Source organism: Leuciscus leuciscus (assembly GCF_965113295.1).
Source record: "Leuciscus leuciscus genome assembly, chromosome: 6".
NCBI classification, from domain to species: Eukaryota; Metazoa; Chordata; class Actinopteri; order Cypriniformes; family Leuciscidae; genus Leuciscus; species Leuciscus leuciscus.
The window spans coordinates 15209959-15234172 of NC_138730.1; the positions used below are offsets into that span (position 1 = coordinate 15209959).

General features: G+C 43.8%; 1 protein-coding gene across 3 annotated transcripts in view; it reads left to right on the top strand.

The window, feature by feature from the left end:
* Positions 1–24214, top strand: part of tnk2b (tyrosine kinase, non-receptor, 2b) — a gene marked incomplete at its 3' end in the record, with an annotated part of 106984 nt that overhangs the window by 17709 nt on the left and 65061 nt on the right. For all 3 annotated transcript variants that reach the window (XM_082173942.1, XM_082173943.1, XM_082173937.1), the window contains one exon: positions 7106–7296. The remainder of the gene's footprint in view (positions 1–7105; positions 7297–24214) is intronic.

Sequence of the window (24214 nt, forward strand, 5' to 3'; positions counted from 1 at the left end):
TTAAATTAAGTCTTAAATGAACGTAAAGAGTTTCAGCAGGTCTTAAAGTGACAGCAGTCACTTTAGCTAATGAACCCGCTGCTGTCTGTCATTAAGAATAATCATAGAACAAAAGAAAAAGATAAAATAAATTTTAAGGATTAATTGAAAGGATTAATCTATATTTAATTTACAATTTATGCAGGGAAGACTGTGAATTAACTTTATTCAATTTCGGTATATATCCTACCTGAAAATCTTAAAGCACTGTTTAAAGTGGTTATATGGTTACAGCACAAGGTTGCATGGGTCAAAAACAATAACATTTTTTACAGGGCAAGTAAAAACTGGTCTGACTGGGCCAATAGAAAAAATTGAAGGGCACAGGCAAATGTGTCATTTATTATAACAGGTTTATATGAAGATTCTTTTAAGTTCACTTAAAAGAACTTAAAATGAGCGAGCTCTTAACACATTATAATCCTTCACGTCTATTGCGATCTCAAAATTCCGGCCGGTTGATAATACCTAGAATATCAAAATCGACTGCTGGCGGTAGATCCTTCTCCTATTTAGCACCAAAACTCTGGAACAGTCTTCCTAACATTTTCTGGGAAGCAGAAACACTCTGTCAGTTCAAATCTAGACTAAAAACACATCTCTTTGACCTAGCATACACGTAACACATTATAGACTTCTATAATTCAATGTTAGGCTGTATAGATTAGGTCAGCCGGAACTGGGAACACTTCCCATAAATCTTGATGTACTTGTTACATCATAAGAAGAATGGCGTCTACGCTAATATTAGTCTCTCTGTTTATCCCGAGGTTTACCGTAGTCCGCCGGATCAGAGCCGTATCCAGATCTGATGAAGGACCTGCGCCTGGACACGACGACAACGCATTCCTGAAGTGTAAACTAGTCTCTCCCCTGTGAATGCCTCCTTCCCTTCCATTTATCTCTGTACAGATAAAACGTTGTCAAAATATTTACAGGTCACATGGATACGCGGAAGCAACAAAAAAATCTGTATTATGAATTTTTAAGGCCAGACAAGTAATTTAAAAGCGATTTAAAAAACCCTGCCGGTGATACCGGTATTAATATACTGCTTCTGTCTTTGTTGTTTCTACATTAATTTGGCAATTAATTTGTTAAAATATTTAATTGTTTGATAGCACTAATATATATAATACATATATATTTTATTTTCTAATTCTGATAGATGAACTTGTTTTGGTGTAGAAAGCAAACAAAGTGTTTCTAGATTCAAAGGGCTTGCAGAAAAAGAAAGAAAAGAAAACTACTGTTTGCATGAATACCCTGTTTAATATGTAGTAAAGGTAAGGTGACATGGCTATTTACTGTTATGGAGAGCTTAAATCTCTTTATGGTACAGTGAATGACTGCTGTTATTGTGGCACAGTGAGCGCAGAACGCCATGGCACTGTGGTGCCATGATGTCAGTGACACTCAGTGCTTTGAAATGTGCTCAAGCACGCAATGTCTGTGTGTTGTCATTTTGTCTAAAAGTTGTGCTCTGTCATTATTTGGAACCAACAGTGTTCGCCTACAGTAATGAGATGATTAGTGATAGTTTGGTAAAGCAGTTTCCTCCCACAACGCCCCAAACACAGCCCTTTCCCTGAACTCTAATTACATAATGTTTGTCTTTCGGCTGAAAAAGTCAGTCATCTGCCGTCAGTCCCCACAACAAGTTACCCAGGACTGCAGAGGAAATAGTCCACTGTGTATGTCTGTGTGTGGACAAAAGTGTTCTTTGTGTGCAGGAGAGTAGAATGGGCTGGTGTGTCTGACGCTGAACTGCCTGTTCCTCGCTGTAGGTGGAGGTTTGGTGGCCATGTGAATCAGAATGATTCAGGTCAAGGCGCCTGGTGGCATTCCTAAGCTTCCCACTGACTGGTGACTGGGCACAGACTCCGCCCATCGACCACTATCAAGCCAAGTCACCTTCATTTATATAGCGCTTTTAATAATATAGATTGTTTCAAAGCAGCCTTATAGTGCTAATAGGAAATTCAAGTAACAGAGATTGTTTGGGCTTTTCAGCAACTCTAGAATAAAGTTATTGTCCAGCTAAAGTTAGTTTTTGTTTTTTAGGATCCATCCTAACCAGGCCACCACCCGCCTGCTGCGTCATGTCTGACATCATCGAAACACATGTGATATCTTGGAGTGCCTCCCTTTAAAGGCACACTATGTAATTTTTCACCACTAGAGGTTGTTTATTCAAAACAAAGGCGTAGCTTGACGCCTTGATCTGGTGGGATAGTGGGAGTTGGCTTCACCTCTACAGCTGGTGGAGAATACGACCGGACTCTGGCAGAAATCATATTCATGGATGACCAGTAATGCATGAAAGATTTATTAAAGTTACGAAAGTCGCTGGAGATGAACGAGGCCGCTGATAATGCAAGGACACAAATCAACAAAATATATAACATTGTTCTAGTGGTTTTTTAAATATTTTGATCCAAAAATCTTACATAGTGTGCCTTTAATAAATGCGTTTACAATACTATACTACGCTTAATACAATAGTACATTCCTCTTTCACAGGTCGTAGATGGCTATATTTGTTTCAAAGCAGCTTTACAGAAAGTCATACTGTGATGTCTATAGTGCCTTAATTCACCCAAAAATTAAAATTCTGTCATTTACTCACCTTCATGTCGTTCCAAAGCCATAATACTTTCGTTCATTTTCGGAACACAAAGGGAGATATTTTTAATGAAATCGAAGAGATTGCTGTTTCTCCATTGACAGCTGACTACCACTTTCAGTAGGGGAACAATATGCAAAGTCCATGACCAGTCCCTGTTAGTCCAGCACAGTACATGTAGCAACGTTTTTTTTTTTTTTTAAATAGGTATAGAATAGTAGGCTAAGTGTTAAACATTATAAACCCTGTGGGTCTATTTGAATCCTTCTGTTTATCATGTAGTAGTAGTATTATTTATTTAGCTGTTGTTAACAACAACTCTTTATTTATTGGCAAGCAACATAGAACAAATTCTTAGAGCTTAATAAATATAGATTTCCTGTGAAATAAATAATGAGAAAACTTGAGTTTTTATCGACAGAAAATAATCAAATGTAAAACAACATTGCATATTCTACACTGTATAAATTAAATCTTAATAATCCTACTAAATATACTAAAGAGCAGTGAGTGATTTTTCTCTTTGTCTTTTGTTGTTTGGCTAACATTAAGGACACAGACAGCAGCAGGGATATTAGGCTGGTGTCACTTTAAGACCAAATGCACGGATCCAATATACTGAAACACATGCAACTTATTTCCCAGCCGTTTATGTTCACTGAAGTCATAACCAACTGTTTAAGCGAATACTCACCAAGCTGGGCATTTGGACATTTCTGTGTTTATTTGACTGTTTAAATGCGAGCAAAGTATATTTTATTTGTCCGTGTTCCACAGAGTCTTTCGTATATTAATGCAGTATTAATAACTCTTCTTATCGAGCCAATTCTGCAGTTTAGCAACGGTAGACAGCATTTTACGACAGTCACTGATTTAGTTGATTTGGACATTAAGTTTGGGCTTTTAGGGAGGAACAAAAGGAAGGAGAGAAATGCCACAGACCTAGTTATTTACTGTCATTGCTGAAGAGTTGTTGTCGTTGCAATATCTCCACAATGATGTTGCGAATTAATTCATTTTTCAGACACCCAGTAGAACTGCCAGACCTGTGAATGTAGTGAAGTCATTTTAGTTGTGCATAGAAACATTTCTCGTCTTCAAAATGGATATTTCATCTTGCTTGTCTTAAGAGTGGATCCCGCTGCGAGTGACAGAAAACGAATGCATGCAAGGTCTGAGGTCGGTGAAATGAAATGGTTTTCTGCTCCAGATATACACTTAATAATTATTTATTTATTTTAAATCATAACATTAACAGAACAGTAATTTGAATGTAGCATTTTGTAAAAACATAAAGCAAAACATAAATGTGAAAAAAAGTAAAATACTAGTATTTCCATTGTCGACTAACAGCAGCAGTATTTAGTCAACTAGTCTCACACATCATTTTTAAAATCATATGAAGTTTTCAGCCATGTGTGTTTGGTGCATCACAAAAAGTAAAATAATGGTAGCTGATGGTGTCGGGTAATGGTGCGAATTCTTTGTTGAAAGACACTGCTTGGGGTCTTTGTGTCAGTGCTAGATAACAAGTGATATTGAGAATGGCGTACAATGCCCAAGGAGAGATCTCACTTTCAGTTTCTGCAGTTTCTGTGTAACCCAGTCTAGTTCTCACTCATACATTTTCATTGATAATAGTCTTGGCAGCAAATTCCCTCCTTACTTTTCATCCAAAGTAGTTAATTTATCTGTAAATTACCTACCTAAACCTGCATGTATGGCTTCTGTCTGGTCCTAATCAGAGACCAGATGCCTTCTGAAAACAGTCCCAAGAGTCTGTCTTTGAAAGAGTTAAAATAATATTAGCAAATGTTCCTGAATTGACTTTGCTTAAAAAACACGTGTGGATTATTTTCTCTGTTTTTGTCTCATACCCTGTTTAACCAAGCAACATGCAACAAAATTGTAAAAGTTATCAGCTCTATTCATTTATTTATTTTTAGCAAAATATGGCAAAAGTTTTGGTTTGGCAAAACTTTACATTCTGATTAGGCCTGATAGATGTGTTTTTCAAAGGTGCTTTTGCTTGTTGTCCCGAATAACATATTTCCAGGCTATGGTAAACACAGCTGTAGGGTGTCTCTGTGGGATAATTTCAGTACATTCAAATGAACTTTAAATTCTGTGAGCCATTTAATGCTGTGCTCATTCCCAGCAGGCCTGAGCTGTATGTGGGTGTGTAAGTGTATTCATACAGATTGGCGTCAGAGTACAATCAGCAGTGTGCAGGAGTGATACTATCAGCTCAGGCTTTTTCATAAGAGTTGACAGGGAGTACATTATAGATGCAGCATAAATATATATATATAAATATATGCAGCAATGAAGAAAACATGGGTGGTGACTAGGGCTTGGTTGAAAACATTGATTTCTCAATTTTACTTGATTTTCACTTCAAATCCTAAGAATTTATATTTTAGTCTCAACTAAAATTATTGACAACTGGCTATTTTGGGGAGGAGATGGGGTGGAGATGCATGTACGCAAAATCTTCCGCTTCTCTGTTTTATAAACGGAATTTTGTGCAGGTTCTGGTTTCAGGTTTCAGAATCCCGAAAATATAGGTTGCACCTTTGACGCAGTGCAAGTTCTGTCGCATACTGTGACGTCGACTGCCTAAAACTCAGTTTTTCTCAGTTTACATGCAAACGTACAAACAGAGTTTTCCAAAATCTCCACTCTGGCCGGAGTTTTTAGAACGAATCGTTTTCAGAGGCGAATTCTCCGTTTGCGTGTAAACGAGGAGCACAACCGAAGGGAAATGTCTCCGTTTTTCAAAATAACCATGTACGTGTAAACGGGCCTTCGAGAAAGAGTTGTGGAGTTGTTACAGTCCCACTGAATAAATATTGTCTGCAGTTGTACTTGAATCCAGTGTTGAAGCTTGCCTTTTCTAAGAGGAAATGGTTGCAAAATGGCATATTTGTTTTTTTGAATCTAATTTATTTAATAAATAATCCAACCAGATCTGTCAAGGTCGCACTGGTGCCACTACCAATTTGCCTAACTGATAAGCACCGTCGTTTCTGTTGCATATCAGAAACATTAAACGGCAAATGCGCCAAAAGCGGGACGAAACTGTGCTACTCGTTTGAACTGCACCACACGGACCATTTATCAGGTAGGCCCAAAAGACAGCGCAGTGCGAGATTGAGCGAATGCATTGGTTCACTTGCTGACCGGTCTCGATCATGCGACTACTAAATATCACTCTGTGATCCAGTGAGAAGCTCACTGAGTTTGAGTTCTTCACAAGCCAGAAATGTCTTGGTGATTTAAAGTTCAAAGCCTGATGAAACATTGTGCCACAACGATCCAGTTTGAAGGCTTTTCAATCCACAAATCACCAACAATTACCATGGATTTACTATAATAACACTAAGTTCACTAACTGTAACCATGGTAGCAGAAATGTGTGATATATACTATTTTATTATATTAATTATGTAGACATGAATAACTTTTTTTTATTTTTTTTATCACCAGCCACTACAGCTAGTGGTCCAAAGTTACTAGCTACTCAGCATTTTCACTGGCCAAAATTTTGACATCGAAACCATAGGGAAAAACTGCCATATAGATATTATCTCATAATTTGGCAGCTGGTATATTTGGCTGCTGTCGCTTTAAGACCTGACGCATGAACCCATTATACTGTTTTATATTGGCAATATACTTTGTGCACTCACTTTGGATGTGAGCACAAAATCTGTGGGAATGAGTAAAATTATGCTCAATACGCACAATCCCTCACCAAAATTCAAGCCCTGTAACACCAACAATCATCCAGAGCAAATAAAACAAGTGAGTAAAGGGACGCGGGTTTGTGTGTCAACTCGCTGTCGTAGAAACTAGAGAGCGAGAACACGCAGCTGGTATTGTTTATCATGCGGAAGAGTTTTAGATATTTCCGTATTGGTATCGAAAATCTATATTTTTGACAACACTATATTGCACTTAGTTTATTATTTCAGATGTCTTTTTAAAAGACTACAATTGAATTTTTTTTATATTATATAAAATTCAACCCGCCAAAGTGGCTTGTAGGAGTGACTGCTTTACATGGCACTGCTGAAATCCACCCACATGTGGCGGGTTGGCGGGTGTCAATGTAAAGCCATATAGACATGTATTAAAGGAGCAATGAAATATAATATTGGTATTTTCTGTTGTTAAGCTATAGCAGTTTTTGTGCATTACTGTTTTTTATAACCAATACCATAGAATTTACGAGGCTAGCCATGGTAATGAGGTGCCATGCGTGGTTTTACCTGTTTTTTATGATCTACAAATGTATGATACTATGAAGAACCAATGGTTAATTTTATTAAAAGGGTCCTAACTCAGTCAAGTGCTGTAGAACTTTGTGGCACTGCTCTCAAATGTTAGTCTGGAGCCCTGTAATAATCAATTTTTTTTTATTTTTTTTTATTACAGTTGCAGTGGATCCACATGGACGGAGATGTGCACGATGGTGTGATGGACTTAGCAGCCTGTGAAGTCAGCCACTGCACAGACAGCCTGCCTGCACGCTGTGTGTGAACCTATTGCTGTGCAACACACACACGCACACACACTGCCCATAAAGCTAAAGCAACCAACAGTCCTCCTACATAGCGGACAGCTGGGTAAGTGTACTATTTTGCTCATGTCATCATAAAGGTGTGTTACCTGAAAATAAGTTGAAGTGTGTGTTTTTTGTCCAGGGGGTATGTTCTGTTGTAGCAATTTCGTTTTTGAATGAAAGCTGGTGTTGACTTCAGTTATGAGAGACCTGGCATTTGGAGCAGGCACTATTGTGCGTCTATGCATGTGTGTTCTTGCATATGTATATCACTGCACTGCGCACATGCCACGCAGCTCTCTACCCATGTCCCATCCATCATTAGCTGTGCGGAGGGTCAAATGGACAACGAAGGTGAGGGCTCTGTATCTTATTACTCCGTGCACTGAAGTGCCTGGAACTCCGTCATTTGACTCTCTGCTCGCCCATGTTATCCAGAATCAAACACCCTCCGTGTGGTCCGTAGCCTTGACCTGCCTCCTCATGTAGCCCCCCTGTAGTTGCTTCGAGATCTGTCTCTTTTACCTGATTTGTATGTACTACACTCCTCCACTGTGCAAACACACCCAAGGGTGTGCTTGTCATGTTATTCCAGGGCATAATGGATGGTATTTTTTATAAAAAAATAAAAAAATAAATAAAAAACCTGTAGTCGTTTGTTTCCTTTATAAACAGAAGGCAAACATTTCTGCCCCATATATATGACTATTTAGAGATATTTTCTCTCAAATCACACCACAAAGACTGCACTGTGCTGTTTTGGGCTGAGATAAGCCCAAAGCGCATGTGTGTGTGACTGTCTGAGTGCCTGGCATAGCGTCATGGTGCAAAAGTTTTGCAGTCAGTGAAAAACATCAGTCTGTGCTCTCAGCACTGTTTGCTGAGAGGAAATGATCTCCGGCTGAGTGTAATTACTGTACGCTTATCTACTCTGCATGGCTCCCTTCTCAGTCAAACGGCACTATAATTAGAACAGGGTTTTAAAGAGTTCATTACCAACACTTTTAGATTTTTATCTGGAGGTGGAGCAGTTCTGACATACACCTGCTGAAATGCCTTTGTGCGTGGGTGAGCGTTTGTGACCATATGCATGTTGCACAGTTCATGTCTCCTGGCTTGTGAGTCGAATTCTGGATCCAGAAAATCTTTTTTGATTCTGATATACAGTGTTGGTTTTAGGGTTTCTTTTGTAGCAAGGTGGTAAACTCAATCTGTGACGTTCACATCAGCTTTGCCTCTCGATAAGAATATGTCCCTGAGCGTTTTTTTTTTTTTAGAACAGAAGGGAGGCTCGCAGAGGTTGGGGGGTTTAGCTCCCATCAGGGGAAGTGTTTATTTTTACCTCATAGGAAGTGTATGTCTGTGTGTGCCGAAATAGCCACAAGCGTGCTTCTTGTGGAGTGGTGTTGCGAATGCCTGGAGAGACTGAAGAGCCAAGACTGACAACTCTGGGGCTCAACTCTGGGGCTCTGCGTGGAGGTACGAGGAAGGAGCTCAGAGCATGATGTTATTTTAACCCTTCTATCTGTCACTTCCTGTGTGTCGCCCATGCCCACGCCCACCCCCACCCCCACCCCCACCCCCACCCCCATTCCTCTGTCCACTTATTCAAATGGACCAGCATTGCCTTACAGTGCCCCCACCTCAAGGACATATGTCAGTGGTGACAAGGCTTCCTGGAGTGCTACTAATGTGGTCCTTGGCAGTGATTTGGGATGAAGACCGATGGGATTTGGGATGAAGACCGATGACACCAGACAGAAGGAGGGAGCAGGTTACAGAATGATAAGATAATTCGCTGTGTGTCATATAACAGAGCAGGATATGATGCAATAGGCCAGGTCTCTTACAGAGAACACCTCTGTTTTCAAACTAGCACGCCCACACATGCACAGTCACTTTGTATATAGTATGGCATGCCAATGATAGCCACCCACACAGTCAAAAAATCCATTCATAAAAACGGCGCTCATGCCTGCTTATGCGCCACAGACAAAATCACTGTTAAATATGTTAAAGTACTAAAAGCAACAGTAACAGATCAAAAAAACTCCTTTCACCCTTTTCAACATAATATGCAAAGTTTATCCTTTTCATTGTGTCTCCTTTTATGTCTCTAACCCTCACTTCCTGTCAGCTGACTGTCTGCTCACCTGGCTTGGTGTGTCTCTAAGGACCTGGTTTAACTCAGTCGAGTAAACACTAAGCCCATGAGCTCATCCTTGTGTGTTTAACACTCATGCATAGTTACAGTGCTGCTTTTGCCTGTTAACTTTAACAGTCACAAATGCAAGCTTACATGCATGTCAACAACCGTATTTTGCTTGAAATTAGACTTTTGTCAACCAAACCCCTTAGATGTAAAATATTTACGTGAAGTACCCCCTGAGATTAAGTCAATATTTCAATAATAACACATTTTCTCTCTCTCTCTGATATGGGGTCAAGAAAACTTTCAAAAGCCACACTGCATGGTTAAAAACCTGCAAATAAAAATACCATAACATTAATGACAAAGTTCCCCTGCATCCCATCTGGCAAGTGACATAATTGACTTTATTATACTGTACTTAATTGACTTAATTGACTTAACTGACTTAATTATACTTTATACACTTGAACGAGTTGCTTTCAACCAAGTATCATATTTCCTGTCTCTGAACAACCAGCTGGATGTCAACCAATCTGGCTTCAAGAAAGGGCATTCAACCGAGACTGCATTACTGTCGGTCACAGAAGCCCTACGGATTGCAAAAGCTGCTTCCAAATCATCAGTTCTTATTCCCCTGGATCTGTCTGCTGCCTTCGACACTGTGAATCATCAGATCCTTCTGTCCACCCTCTCATCAATGGGCATCACAGGAAATTCCCTCCACTGGTTTGAGTCCTATCTCACAGGTAGATTTTTCAGGGTCGCAGGGAGAGGCGAGGTATCCAAAGCACATCAACTGACCGCAGGGGTTCCTCAGGGTTCAGTTCTTGGACCCCTCCTCTTCTCCATTTACACCACATCACTGGGACACATCATACAGGTACATGGTTTCTCTTACCATTGCTATGCTGATGACACACAGCTCTTCCTCTCATTACAACCAGATGATCCCACTGTAGCTGCAGTGTCTGGCGGACATCTCGACATGGATGAAGGAACATCACCTGCAGCTCAACCTGGCAAATACTGAGCTTCTCTGCCTCCCTGACAATCCGTCTCTACAGCACGACTTCACTATCCAGCTAGATTCATCATCAATCACCCCATCAAGGTCGGTCAGAAATCTTGGAGTAATATTTGATGACCAGCCGACCTTCACAGACCAAATTACAAAGACAGCTTGATCATGCAGGTTTGCACTGCACAACATCAGGAAGATCAGACCTTTCCTAACTGAGCATGCAACACAACTTCTCGTCCAGGCCCTGGTAATTTCTAGGCTTGATTACTGCAATGCTCTTCTGGTTGGACTTCCATCATGTGCAACTAAACCTCTACAAATGATTCAGAATGCTGCAGCCCGTCTTGTCTTCAACGAGCCCAAAAGGGCTCACGTCACTCCACTGTTCATCTCTCTGCACTGGCTAACACTCACTGCTGGCATCAAGTTCAAGGCATTGACGCTTTCTTACAGATCTACCACAGGCTCAGCTTCCTCCTTGTTTCAGGTGCGGCCAGGGCGGAGCAGACAGTCTATCGGGCGGCCAGGACGGAGAAGACAGTCCATCGGGCGGCCACGGCGGAGACTTCCGTTCAGGCGGCCAGGGCGGAGCAGACAGTTCATCGGGCGGCCACGGCGGAGACTTCCGTTCAGGCGGCCAGGGCGGAGCAGACAGTCCATCGGGCGGCCAAGGGCGGAACAGACGACCCCTCGGGCGGCCATGGAACAGGAACCCGCTCAGGAACAGACACAGGCACCGGCTCAGGAACAGACACAGGCACCGGCTCAGGAACAGACACAGGCACCGGCTCAGGAACAGACACAGGCACCGGCTCAGGAACAGACACAGGCTCGGCAGACGGGACCTGCACAGTCTCTGGACAGTCTCAGTCTCAAACTCCCCCTCTGCTGCCTCCTCTCCCTCTCGGCGGTTGGGGAAGATCCACGAAAGTCCATACTGCTGGATCTATTTGTTGACGGAGTCGTTCTATCACGGGAACACACGGGAAAACAGGAAGATCCATATGCAGTATTTATTAAAGGGCAATCCAATTCATAGTCATCCATGCAAGGGTCAAAATCCAAGTAATCCGAATCGTAGTCATCCATGCCAGTGTCAAAATCCATTTAAGCAGTCCAATAAACAAATAAACAAGACACAAGAAACAAAACAGGAACAGGCGAAAACAGACCTCAGAAGTGGTGTGACAATAACAACGACTCCGTGACAAACACTAAATAGGAGGCAGGGTATATATACACACAGAAACTAACAATGATAATGGGGAACAGCTAAGTGCAATGATGATGGGGAACAGCTGGGTGCAATGATAAGTGATGGGTACAGACAAGGATTGTGGGGAATGCAGTTCATAATGTGGATGACACCGTGGGGAAGAGGACCTCTAGTGGACACCCAGGGAACACAAACCAGACACTGTGACATCCCCACCCTCATCCGGAATGCAGATTCCCTGACATCATTCAAAAGAAAACTCATCTCTTCCGTGAACACGTAACCTCATTAAAAAATTAAAAAAATTTAAAAAGAATTCTTTCCTTTTCCTTGTATCATCCTGCCTTGTCTGAGCAATGCCTGAACTTTGTATTATGAGCACTTCTTGCGTTGCTTTTGCCTCTTGACGATGACTTGCTTAATTCAGTCCTCATTTGTAAGTCGCTTTGGACAAAGGCGTCTGCTAAATTACTAAATGTAAATGTATAATGAGGTAGTAGATTTGACATTAATTGTTTAGTTTGTGGTATGTAAATATATCCAGCTATCAGGACTGCTTAAAGTTACTAACACAAGTAAAAAATAAAATGAATGGATTAATAAGAAAATCACAAGCTTAACGTGTTGAAGTTGACATTGAAGACACGTTACATTAATACTACAATACATATTTTTGCATCAGGATAAATATTTGGAAGTATTTATTGAGCCAATATGTAATTCTCAATTTCAAAATTTCAGATCTCTCTTTTTTTTTGTCTTTTTTTTTTTTACCGTGCTGCTGGTGGATATAGTTATTTCTAAAGGTGTTCACTCTTTACAAGAACTTTAACACTTTTTTAGTTATAGCACAAATATTTGTGTATTAACAGGGCTAGACAGTGCAAGCATTTTACTCGAATTTGTGACAAAAAATAGATGTATGTGTGAACTAGGGATGCACAATATATCGGCCACCATATCCGTATCAGCTGATATATGTACATTTTTAATGTTATCATGATTGAAAATTTGGCATATATATATATATATATATATATATATATATAGCTGTTTCTTCAAAATGGCTAAAGGCTGGGGTTGAGTTGGGCAGGGAAGTTGTGTAACATGCTCTTATTGGAAGGGCCTGATCTTCCTAATGTTGTATAATGGCGCTTTTCCACTGCATGGTACGGCTCGGTACGGTTCGGCACGGAACGGTTCGGCTCGCTTCGCTTTTCCACTGCGTGGTACGACTCGGCTCGGTACGGCACGGTTCGGTTCGCTTTAGCTCGGTTGCTTTTCCACTGCAGTTAGTACCGCTTCAAAGTGGGTGTGACTGATCGTTGCCGTCTCTACTGCCATGACATCATATTAAATGCGAATTTTTCATTCCGGGTTTCCCCATCCGCTCCTCGGCAACCAACGAGAGGAACGTCTGCACCTCGTCCACTGACCACGATTCAGCCATTTCTTTTTTTTAAGTTTATAAATTTTTTTTGAAGCAAATACTTTTAAAACAGGCGCTACAGTGTTGGCTGTTGTCTACTGGCTATTTAAATCTAGCGGGTTTAGTGTCTCGTGTTGTAAATACAATGACGCTGGTAGTGATGATTCTGTCTGACCAATCAGTGATCTGCAGTGTTTCCACGTCACATTTTAGTATCGGTACTGTACGCTTGGAACCTCAACAGAGGTGGTACCGAACCGAGCCGTACCGTACCATGCAGTGGAAAAGCGCCAAAGCGTGCCGTACCGAACCGAGCCGTACCGTACCATGCAGTGGAAAAGCGCCATTAGGCAGATCTGCAGGACCAGGAAGTTCTAGAAATGTGGTCTGTGATCAACTGATCATTGATCATAACTCCAAGGTTTCTAGCTGTCCTGGACAAGAGTTATGGATGACAAACCAATCTGAATGGAGAAGTTGCAATGAAGTGAGACCACAAGCAATTCTGTCTTCACAAGGTTGAGCTGAAGGTGGTGGTCCTTCATCCAGCAAGAAATGTCTGTCAGACAGGCTGAGATGCAAGCAGCTACCGTCGGATCGTCTGGCTGGAATGAAAGGTAGCCATGTTTCTGAATGACAGATCCTAGTGATGGCATGTAGATGAAGAAGAGAAGTGGTCCAAGAACTGAGCCCTGAGGCACCCCAGATGCCAGATGTTGCGACTTAAGCCCCTTTCACACAGTGCGTTGATCCCGGGAAATTGCCGTAAAATTGCTAGAGTGCCTTCTGTGTGAATGCAAACACGTTCCGGGATTGATGCCGGGATCGATGACGGGATGGGGACCTAGTAACATTGCCGGGATCAGTCCCGGAATGCGCCCTGTGTGAACAAAAGCCAGGACCAATGCCATAAGGGGTGTGTCGTAGTGATGATGCACGTGCCATCGCAATGATGTAGTTATCGTGCGGCTCTGTTGCTCTTAGAAGAAAGTTTGTGTTCGTCATCAAAAAAGAAAGAACGAAATAATGTCTGCAAACGGGAATGAAGCAGAGACCAGGGAGCTCCATACTATCCGCGCTGAAGCTGAGATTGTTCGCCAGCTTTGTGGAACGGTACGCAATGCATTAGTGTACGACCGAATCCGGAAAAAAGTGTGCTCGAGTGTGGTTTCTAGAGATCGAAAGCGCAGATCATTAGTAAACTTAAGACGCTGCATAAAAAATTCCACCAAGTGCATGACTACAATGGAAAGAGCGGTAGCGGAAGATTAGACTGGCCTTTCTACAACCTACAGTATGCTACAGCTGCCATGTTGTTCAAAGCAATGCAAACACTTCCGCTGTTGTACCACAACATTTTTTCGATGTCCTGACGTCACGTGTCTTAACGGGATCTTTACAGGATGTGTGTGAACACACTCACAGATTCCGGAAAATCACTGGCAGTGTGAATGAACCAAAATCAAACGATCCCGGGACAAATCCCTGGACACGTTATCCATGTATTTTCTGGAATCTCTGTGTGAAAGGGGCTTTAGACACCTGAGGAACCTACCTGAGAGGTAAGACTTGTACTATTAGAGTGCGGTTCCTGAGATCCCCTTCGTCATTAGGGTTGACTGGAGGATCTGGTGGTTAACTGTGTCAAAAGCAGCAGAAAGAGTACTGAGGATTTGGAAGCTGCTCTTTCCAGCCTCAGAGCTTCAATAACCGAGAGTAGGGCAGTTGAGTGTCTGCTTTTGAAAAAGACTTCTTGTTGTCCAGGAGGTTGTTCTGCGCAAGAAAGGTAGAGACTTGTTTGAACATGATTCGTTTAAGTGTCTTAGCAATGAATGGAAGAAGGGACACCGGGTGTAGTTTTCTAAAAGTGTTGGATTTAGAGTAGGTTTCATAAGCATTGGGGTTATCCGAGTCTGCTTAAATGCTGTGGGAAAGGTACCAGTGTGAAGAGAGGTGTTGATGGTGTTAGTGAGTGCAGGTACAACTAAATAAGAAATGGCTTGAAGGAGATGAGTGGGGAAAGGATGAATCAAAAAGAGTTTGGAGACTTCTGCATTCGAAAGCGGACAGAAGTAGGGGAGAATGTGTGTGTTTGATGTTAAGATGTGTGTTGGTTTGTGTTGTGGAAAATTGGCCGCTGATGGTTGTTGTTTTATTTATGAAAAATGTGGCAAAGTTGTCAGCTGTTAGGGTTTACGAAGAGAGGAACTAAGAAGAGAGGAAAAGGTTTAATTGTTAGGAAAATGTAAATTTAGTTGTGGTAGTATGTACTCTTAGCAGTAGAGATATTTGCAGAGAAGAAAGGGAGGAGGGAGTGATACAAAGAAGTTAAGACCTGAATGACTAGATGTAATGAAGTCTGCTTTGTTTACAGCAGAGTAAACGAAGACAAATGGGAAAATAAAGTAATGTACTAGAGGACATGAGTGTTAGTAATAGTAGGGATTTGGAAGCACAAAAACAAACAGGCGTTTAAAATAGTTTGAATGTGTAAATTGGCAAGACATAACACATCCAAATGATGATCTTTCATTCTATGATGGTTAAACTTAGCAGTTAATTCGCAAATCACATGCATGCCGAACCGTGGAGCCTGGTCCGTACGTATCACGGATATAACCCTTATCCCCTTTATAATGAATGAATGAATGATATATATATATATATGACACCCAACTTTAGGACAGGCTTAGCTGTGATACACAATGCTTTTCACAGGTGTGAGTACTGTGTGCAAGTATACAGGTATGTGTATTTATTTCCAGTGTGAGAAACAGCACAGTTACATTTTTGTAACTTCTTATAAATCTATAACTTTTTTCATATAGTAACAAAGCACCAAATCATGTGTAAGATAGCCTATATAGATTTTGTTACAGATCTTTTACATCTTAACATTTGTTAGAAGTTTTATGAAAAACGTTTCCAATCTGCTTATATAAAACTTGACTGCTCTTTGGGGCTACCTTTTTGCTGAATCAACACCTGAATTTACTTCAGTTGAACAACAGTGGAAATGCTTCATTTTCCTGTTATCGTTGTAAAGCTGCTTTGAAACAATCTGTAGTATATAAAGGTGACTTGGCTTGTTTTAGGCTTGTTTCACTTTGCTTTGCTGCCTCCTGTGGCAATTGTCTGAAATACAGCAGTCATTATTATCCACTATTTGTAGTGCTAAAATAGGGTGACCATATTCCAGGTCATGTCCGGCCGGGATTTCGAGATCGCCCAAAATATCCGCGATTCGGCTTTTGCTTTCTCTTCGCCATTCATTTTGTTTACATGTACACCTTTTGATTCAGTAGTACTGAATTAATTCCGATTGGTTAATCTAAATGTAGTGTTTACATGAACGCTTAACAAGTGATCGGTTGATGTGCGTGTAAGCATTGCTAAGAAAATTCCTGTGTTTTCGTCTCGATCGGGATCCGTGTGAATCAGAATGCATGACCTGCAAAGCTAGCACGTATGTGTCAGTGTCAAATAACGTAATAAATGTAAACATAATGAATGGTGACTGTAGAAAGCAAAAGCCGAATCCCAGGCATTTTGGGCGATCTCGAAATCCTGGCCAGATATGTCCTGGTTAAACAGGACGTATGGTCACCCTAGCTAAAAATACTTATATTCAAACATATTTTGGTTTTTAAAGAAGTGACTCCCTTAAATTTTCAGTCTCACTACTGAATTTGAGTGAGAGTGAGTCTGCTTATGTACTGTATGCACAGAACCACAGTCAATACCTAGTTAGTGTGTAGCCCTGTTGACACATGGCATGCTTTGCAGGTTTTTCATTCCTGTCAGTCACTAATATTAGGGCTGTCAACCTTTCTCAGGTCAGAGAAAATGGGTGTTGGACTGGAGTGCAACTAAACATTTGAAATAGAATTTTTAAAGGCCCTTTTTTCCTGCTGCTGTTTAATATTATTTAAGCTCATAAATCTCATTTGCAGTAGGAACATCTATTAGTAACCCTGCACAGATCACTTGTTTGTCTGTCATTTATAGCACATTGCTTATAGTCTGTCAGTCTCTCTAACAGTCTCACTGCGCTCAAGCGTGATGCAGCTGGATGCCATCACTCCAGGCTCAGTGGATTAGTTTGATGACCCCAGGATACACCTGGGTCACCCTGTCCCCTCCACTCTTCACTAGAGATCAGTAATCCTCTCGCCTCGCATACCCTCTTAAACCACACCTGTTAAATACACACAGACACGCTGCCTTGATGCCAGCTTGGCTCACATGGCTGCACAAGGCTTTCTAGAAAGATGCCACAAAAGCAGAGATTAGTCAGCCTGCACACACACTCACAATGTGTGTGTTTATCCTGGATTCCTTTCCCATGCACCCCTGTCTGTGGATAAAGGTAACTGTAAAGCTTTCTGGGAAGTAGGGATAATGGGCCATGTTAGGGCTATGATTGGTTGAGATTTTTTATTTATTTTTTCTCCTGGGTACCCTTTTCAAAAGTCATTCTTTATTTTAAGAATTGATTTGATACCTTGGTGACCTGTTTTATGTCCTGGTTGATTATCTTTTTTGCATACTTTTATCACTTGCTGTGAGTTTATTAATATACTGTATTTATAGTATAGTGTATTTTTTTTATACATCTACTTTAGGTTCCTATTTTTTCCTGTTCCTGTTTTTTGTTTCTGAATTTCTGTTTACATTTTCCTGAAATCTGTTATTAAAATTAATAAAATTAACAATTGTGGCTAATCAAATGAATTAATTAATTGATTTTAACCATATCTTCAGTCAAATGAAATTATAACATTTAATTACAACTAGGGGTGTCGAGATAGACCAGTATTGACGATAACCGTGATATTCAAAACATGAAATATCGATAATGTGTTAGTTAAAGGGGAACTTGGCAACTCTAGCCATTTCTTCGCTGATTTTCACTTTTGTTGTCACATGTTTTCTCAACAAGCAAACGTCTGGGAAAGTTAGGGGGAGCGGGGAAAGTCACCATTTTCACCAGAACAGGTTCCCTTTCAAGGGAACTCCCGTTGCGTCGAAAACTGACGCTATGGGAACGCTTTGCGTGATGACGTCTTGAAGCACATGTAAAATCAGTCCAATGGTGTGGCGGAACGTCAGAGGCGGGTGACGTCACGTACCAGGAAGCTATAAAAGCCGGCCCGAAACAGAAAACGAAAGCTTTCTGAGTCTTCAGTGGCGCTCTGTGTTGAATCTGTCCTTGTTATTTGGTGTTGTCTGTCTATATTATATATATATATTCAGTATGGCGAGCAAGCAGCAGTTTAGAGTGTGTGTCCATCCCTGCCCGCGTTATTTAACGGGAGGTGATACTCACACTCTTTGTGTTGTTTGTTTGGGTGAGGAGCATGCCCAGTCAGCACTCGAGGGTGGTGACTGTGTGCATTGCGACGCGCTTCCATTGCGCACGCTCCGATCCCGCTTGGCTCGGTTCAATCCCGATCGCGTTCCCCAGGGCTCGGGTCCCGCCGCGGCTGAGGCTCGGCGGCGATCTCAGACCTGGGGTTCGCAAATGGATCTGTCAGTGGATGTTGAGACGGGCTCTGCCTTATCTCAGCATCAATCTGACAGATCCAGTGCCTCTCATCAGGGTGTGGAAGCACGCATTGCGGTTTCTTCCCCCCCGATAGAGGCACCAATACTGCAACTGTCCAGCTCTGAGGAGTTGGATGATGTGAGTATTGAAGCTGAGTCTGAGGATTCGCCACCTCAGTCTCATGCGTTTGAGGAACTGCTCGATGTTATTACTAGAGCAGTTGACAGACTATCTATTGAGTGGCCAGAGGATAGGCAGGACGTTCGTTCGAAAAGTAAGCTCGACGAACGCTTCCTGCCATCTCGTACACAGCCTCAGCGAAGAAGCCTTCCGTTTTTCCCCGATCTCCACACCGAGGTGTCGAAATCGTGGGGAAAACCGGTTTCATACAGAGTGTATGCACCACAAACATCCCTCTATTCTTCCATTCACAAATATAAAGAATATGGTTATGGGGAGATGCCGAAGGTGGAGGAGACGCTTGCGAGCTATCTCTCTCCAGCAATGGCATCTTCCCTGAAAGCTCCTTCACTTCCCTCTAAGCCAGTAAAATTCACATCATCTCTGGTTCATAAATCGTATGCAGCCGCTGGTCAAGCTGCAGCGTGTCTGCATACGATGTCTATTATGCAAGCCTATCAGGCAGAATTATTGGGGGATTTAGAGGAGGGCGGGGGAATTGGTCCTGACACAGTGGCTGAACTACGCAGAGCCACAGATCTGTCTCTCAGGGCCACCAAGGAGACCGCTAAATCAATCGGGCGGTCTATGGCAGCCCTGGTGGCCACTGAGAGGCATCTGTGGCTCAATTTGAGCGATATAAAAGAGAAAGAAAAGCACGTTCTCTTAGATGCTCCGGTTTCCACTGTTGGTTTATTTGGTGATGCAGTAAACAGTGCGGTAGCTAAATCTCAGGAAGCTGCTAAACAGGCAGCTGCATTACAAAAACTTCTCCCCCGCCGTTCTTTCATTGAGGCTGCTGAGCGGGAGCAGCCTCACTCCTCTAAAAAGAGCGCTGAACATCGTGCCACTCAAAAACAGAGTGTGTCCTCTCGTGCTCCCCCACAAAAATCTCGGGGACACGGAGGGCGCTCTCAAACCCAGCAGTCTTCGAGGGGTAAAACGGATCTGCGGACCGTTATTACCGCCAAGAAGGCTGCTGGGAAAAAGTCCTGATGTCTGAGGGCTCAGGACAAATGAGGGTAGTCCCCCCGAAGCAGAGCGGTTAACACCTCTTTTCACGGTGCCCGTCTCTCTTCGGTGCCCTCAGGGGACCGTTCTGCCAACCCTGCCACCTCTGGTGTTACAGGGCGCAGCGGTCTCCGGCGAGCACATATCTCAAGGTCCACCCGGAAACGTAGTGGCCTCGGGATGCCCGCCCCCTCTGAGGAGGGTGCTAGAGCAGTCTGTTTGGTCGTTCCCTGCCGGTGCGCCGTTACAGGGCGACGAACCGACTACTCAACAGCAGGAGAAAAATACGGTGCCGTCTCTCTTCGGTGCCCTCAGGGGACCGTTCTGCCAACCCTGCCGCCTCCGGTGTTACAGGGCGCAGCGGTCTCCGGCGAGCACATATCTCAAGGTCCACCCGGAAACGTAGTGGCCTCGGGATGCCCGCCCCCTCTGAGGAGGGTGCTGGAGCAGTCTGTTTGGTCGTTCCCTGCCGGTGCGCCGTTACAGGGCGACGAACCGACTACTCAACAGCAACAAAATCCAGAAACCAGTCTCGAGAGACTGGTACCTCTAGTAGAATCTTTGACAGCGTGGAAGCTACTGTCAAATGTTTCTCGTTGGGTCCTGCAGACCGTGGAAAAAGGGTATTAGATACAATTCTATTAGCGCCCACCGCGGTTTATGGGGGTCCTGCCCACAGTGGTGGGCCCCGAGCAGGTTCTGGTTATGGAACAGGAAGTAAACACTCTGTTAGAGAAAGGGGCCATAGAATATGTACCCCCCTCCAACAGGGAAACCGGGTTTTACAACCGGTACTTCATAGTTCCAAAAAAGGACGGGGGATTGCGTCCCATTTTAGATCTTCGAGTTCTGTACGAGTACATGCAGCTCAAGTTCAAAATGTTAACCTTGAGACAAATCGTGCCACAGATCAGGTCCGAGGACTGGTTTGTCACGATAGACCTCAAGGACGCATTTTTCCATCCGTCCGTGTCATTGGAAGTTCCTGAGGTTTGCTTTCGGGGGCAAAGCATACCAATATCGAGTTCTTCCATTCGGCCTGGCTTTATCACCCCGCACTTTCACCAAATGCGTGGATGCAGCTCTGGCGCCTCTGCGCCTCCGGGGTATTCGCATCACGAACTACATCGACGATTGGTTGATTTTAGTTCAGTCGCATTAGATGGCGGTTCAACATCGAGATGTTGTTCTCGCCCATATGAAAGAGTTGGGGTTACGGCTGAACGCCAAGAAGAGTGTGCTTTCTCCATTTTAGAGGACCACTTTTTTAGGCGTGGTTTGGGATTCAGTGTCGATGCAGGCGCGCCTGTCATCGCCACGCTTCGATTCCATCCTGGCAGCTGTGAGAAGTGTAAAGCTAGGCCAGCTACTCACTGTCAAACAGTTCCAGAGACTGTTGGGTCTCATGGCAGCAGCTTCCAACGGGATACCTTTTGGACTGCTGCACATGAGGCCCCTGCAGTGGTGGCTCAGGACCAGAGGGTTTTTCCCCGAGGGGCAACCCATTTCGCACAATCAAGGTCACGCGGTGATGCCTACGTGCCTTGGTTATGTGGAAGAAACCTTGGTTCCTGTCCCAGGGCCCAGTGCTGGGAGCTCCTTGTCGTCGCAAACTGCTAACGACGGATGCTTCCCTCACGGGTTGGGGAGCGATCCTGAGGGTCGCTCATCTCAAGGTCTGTGGGAAGACCATCATCGTTCCTGGCATTCTATAGCCTAGAGATGTTAGCTGTCTTCTGGGCTCTGAGGAGCTTTATCACAGGTCTCAGGGGACACCATGTGTAGTACATACGGACAACACGTCGGTAGTCGCCTACATCAAGGGGGTTTGCGCTGGCATGCCATATCCTCTTGTGGTCCCAGGGGAAGTTGCTGTCACTCAAGGCAGCCTACATCCCCGGGGTCCAGAATATAGGAGCAGACACTCTGTCGAGACAGGGGCCGAGGCCCGGGGAATGGTGGCTCCACCCCCGAGGTGGTGGAGCTGATATGGAAATTATAAGTGGATCTGTTTGCGTCTCGAGAGACGTCTCACTGTCCACTTTGGTTCTCCTTCACGCATCCAGCTCCTCTGGGACTGGATGCTATGGTACAGACGTGGCCGAGGCTACGTCTGTACGCCTTTCCCCCAGTTGCTCTGCTCCCGGGAGTTCTGGAAAGAGTTCGCAGGGACCGGGTCCATCTACTTCTTATAGCCCCGCGCTGGCCGGGCAGAGTATGGTTTCCCGATATTGTGTCCCTCCTCGACGGGCATCCTCTGGAGTTACCCGTCAGGAGGGACCTTCTGTCCCAGGCAGAGGGCTCGATATTTCACCCTCGGCCAGAACTGTGGAACCTGTGGGCTTGGCCTCTGAGGGGGCCCAGCTCATAGAGTCAGGTCTCTCAACCGAGGTTGTTGAGACCATTCTACAGTCCAGAGCTCCCTCCACGAGGAAACTTTATGCCCTGAAGTGGAGAGTATTCACTTCTTGGTGTAGTGACCGTCGGTTGGACCCAGTCCACTGCCCATTTGGTACAGTGCTGGAGTTCCTGCAGGAACGGTTCACTGCAGGTCTGACCCCGTCCACTTTAAAGGTCTATGTGGCGGCCATAGGTGCTTACCACAGTCCTTTGGGTGGAATGTCTGTGGGGAAAGACCCCTTGGTATCTCGTTTCCTTCGTGGCACTTGGAGGTCCTCCTCCCTTTCGAAATCGGACCAGGAGGCGAATAATTTGCTTTGCCCTGTTCGGGCGTTAGACGCGTATGTCCACAGAGCTGCCCTGTGGCGTAAAAGTGACTTTTGCTCCCCTAACAAGGGAGGTCCAGTGTCTAAGCAAAGGATGAGCAAGTGGGTGGTTGAGACTATCTCACTGGCTTATGAGGCGGCTGGACAGCCTTCTCCTTTGGCTGTCCGGTCGCTCTCTACTAGGAGTATGGCGGCCTCTAAGGCCCTTATATCAGGAGTATCGTTACAGGACGTCTGTGATGCGGCAGGCTGGTCCTCACCGCACACCTTCGTCAGGTTCTACTCTCTGGATTTAGACTCTACTCTAGGGTCTCATGTTTTGTCTTCTTAGTGCTGCTCACATGATTACACACAGGACAGACATTTGTAGCTATGGAGGCGTTGGTATAGACGTTCCCATAGCGTCAGTTTTCGACGCAACGGGAGTTCCCTTGAAAGGGAACGCCTCGGTTACGACTGTAACCTCGGTTCCCTGAAGAGGGAACGAGCGTTGCGTCGCCTTGCCATATCTCCTTCATGCCTGTCAGCGCGACTTCAGACTTTACGAAGCTTTCGTTTTCTGTTTCGGGCCGGCTTTTATAGCTTCCTGGTACGTGACGTCACCCGCCTCTGACGTTCCGCCACACCATTGGACTGATTTTACATGTGCTTCAAGACGTCATCACGCAAAGCGTTCCCATAGCGTCAGTTTTCGACGCAACGCTCGTTCCCTCTTCAGGGAACCGAGGTTACAGTCGTAACCGAGGCGTTATTTAACCATCCAAATGATTTCTAAACGGTTTTATTATAGGGATACTCCACCGTTTTTTCATATTAAACTGTTATTCCCTTAACTAAGACGAGTTGATACATACCTCTCTCGTCTCAGTGCGTGCACTAAATCGCTCTGTCTTGCGGCAAAACTTTGTTAGCACTTAGCTTAGCCCAGTTCATTCAATAGGGGCCAAGCAGAGAAGCTACCAAACACCTCCACGTTTTCCCTATTTAAATACAGTTACTCGAGTAGTGTAACTCGACCTAGGATGGTGACACAAAACAAAACGTTGCGCTTTTCTAAGCGTGTAAAATGGATAACTATATTGTATGGCGGAATACCATAGCAAGTGCTTGGGAGCACTTCGACTTCGCGCAGTAATATCTTCACTCGTGAAAAATCCTCTCACCGGCCCCCGCTCCCTCTCCTCCTCCCTCTCATTTCGGTCAATAGAACCAACGTGACCTGCACCAGTAACGTTAGTAGTAGTTTGAGCAGAGTTGACGAAGTATCAGGTTGTAGGAAGATAGTTTGTGGACAATCATGGTTATAACGTGCATCGTAAAGGGTTGTGATAACAAGGAGAAGGTATATAGTGCCGTCATGTTTCACAGAATTCCAACTCACCACATACAGCGGAGAGCTTGGTTAGCTGCTTTGAACAAGAATCCAAAAACACCGTTGATGACTCTGAAGAAGTGGCCCGTGTTTGCCCGTGTTCTTTCGCCGGCTCCGGTCTGTTCTGGTTCAGATCTTTCTTCTCTCTCACGGTCCATAAGAGCTAATTCCTCCTCCGTGTACTCGGGTTCAAACAGATATGGCTCTGGGTCTGCTACAAACAAGTCATAATCATCTACAAAGTCCGCCATTGCAAATGATCTCTTGCAGTTTGCTAATAGCACAGGTGGTAAAAGTCACGTTGGTTCTATTGACGGAAATGAGAGG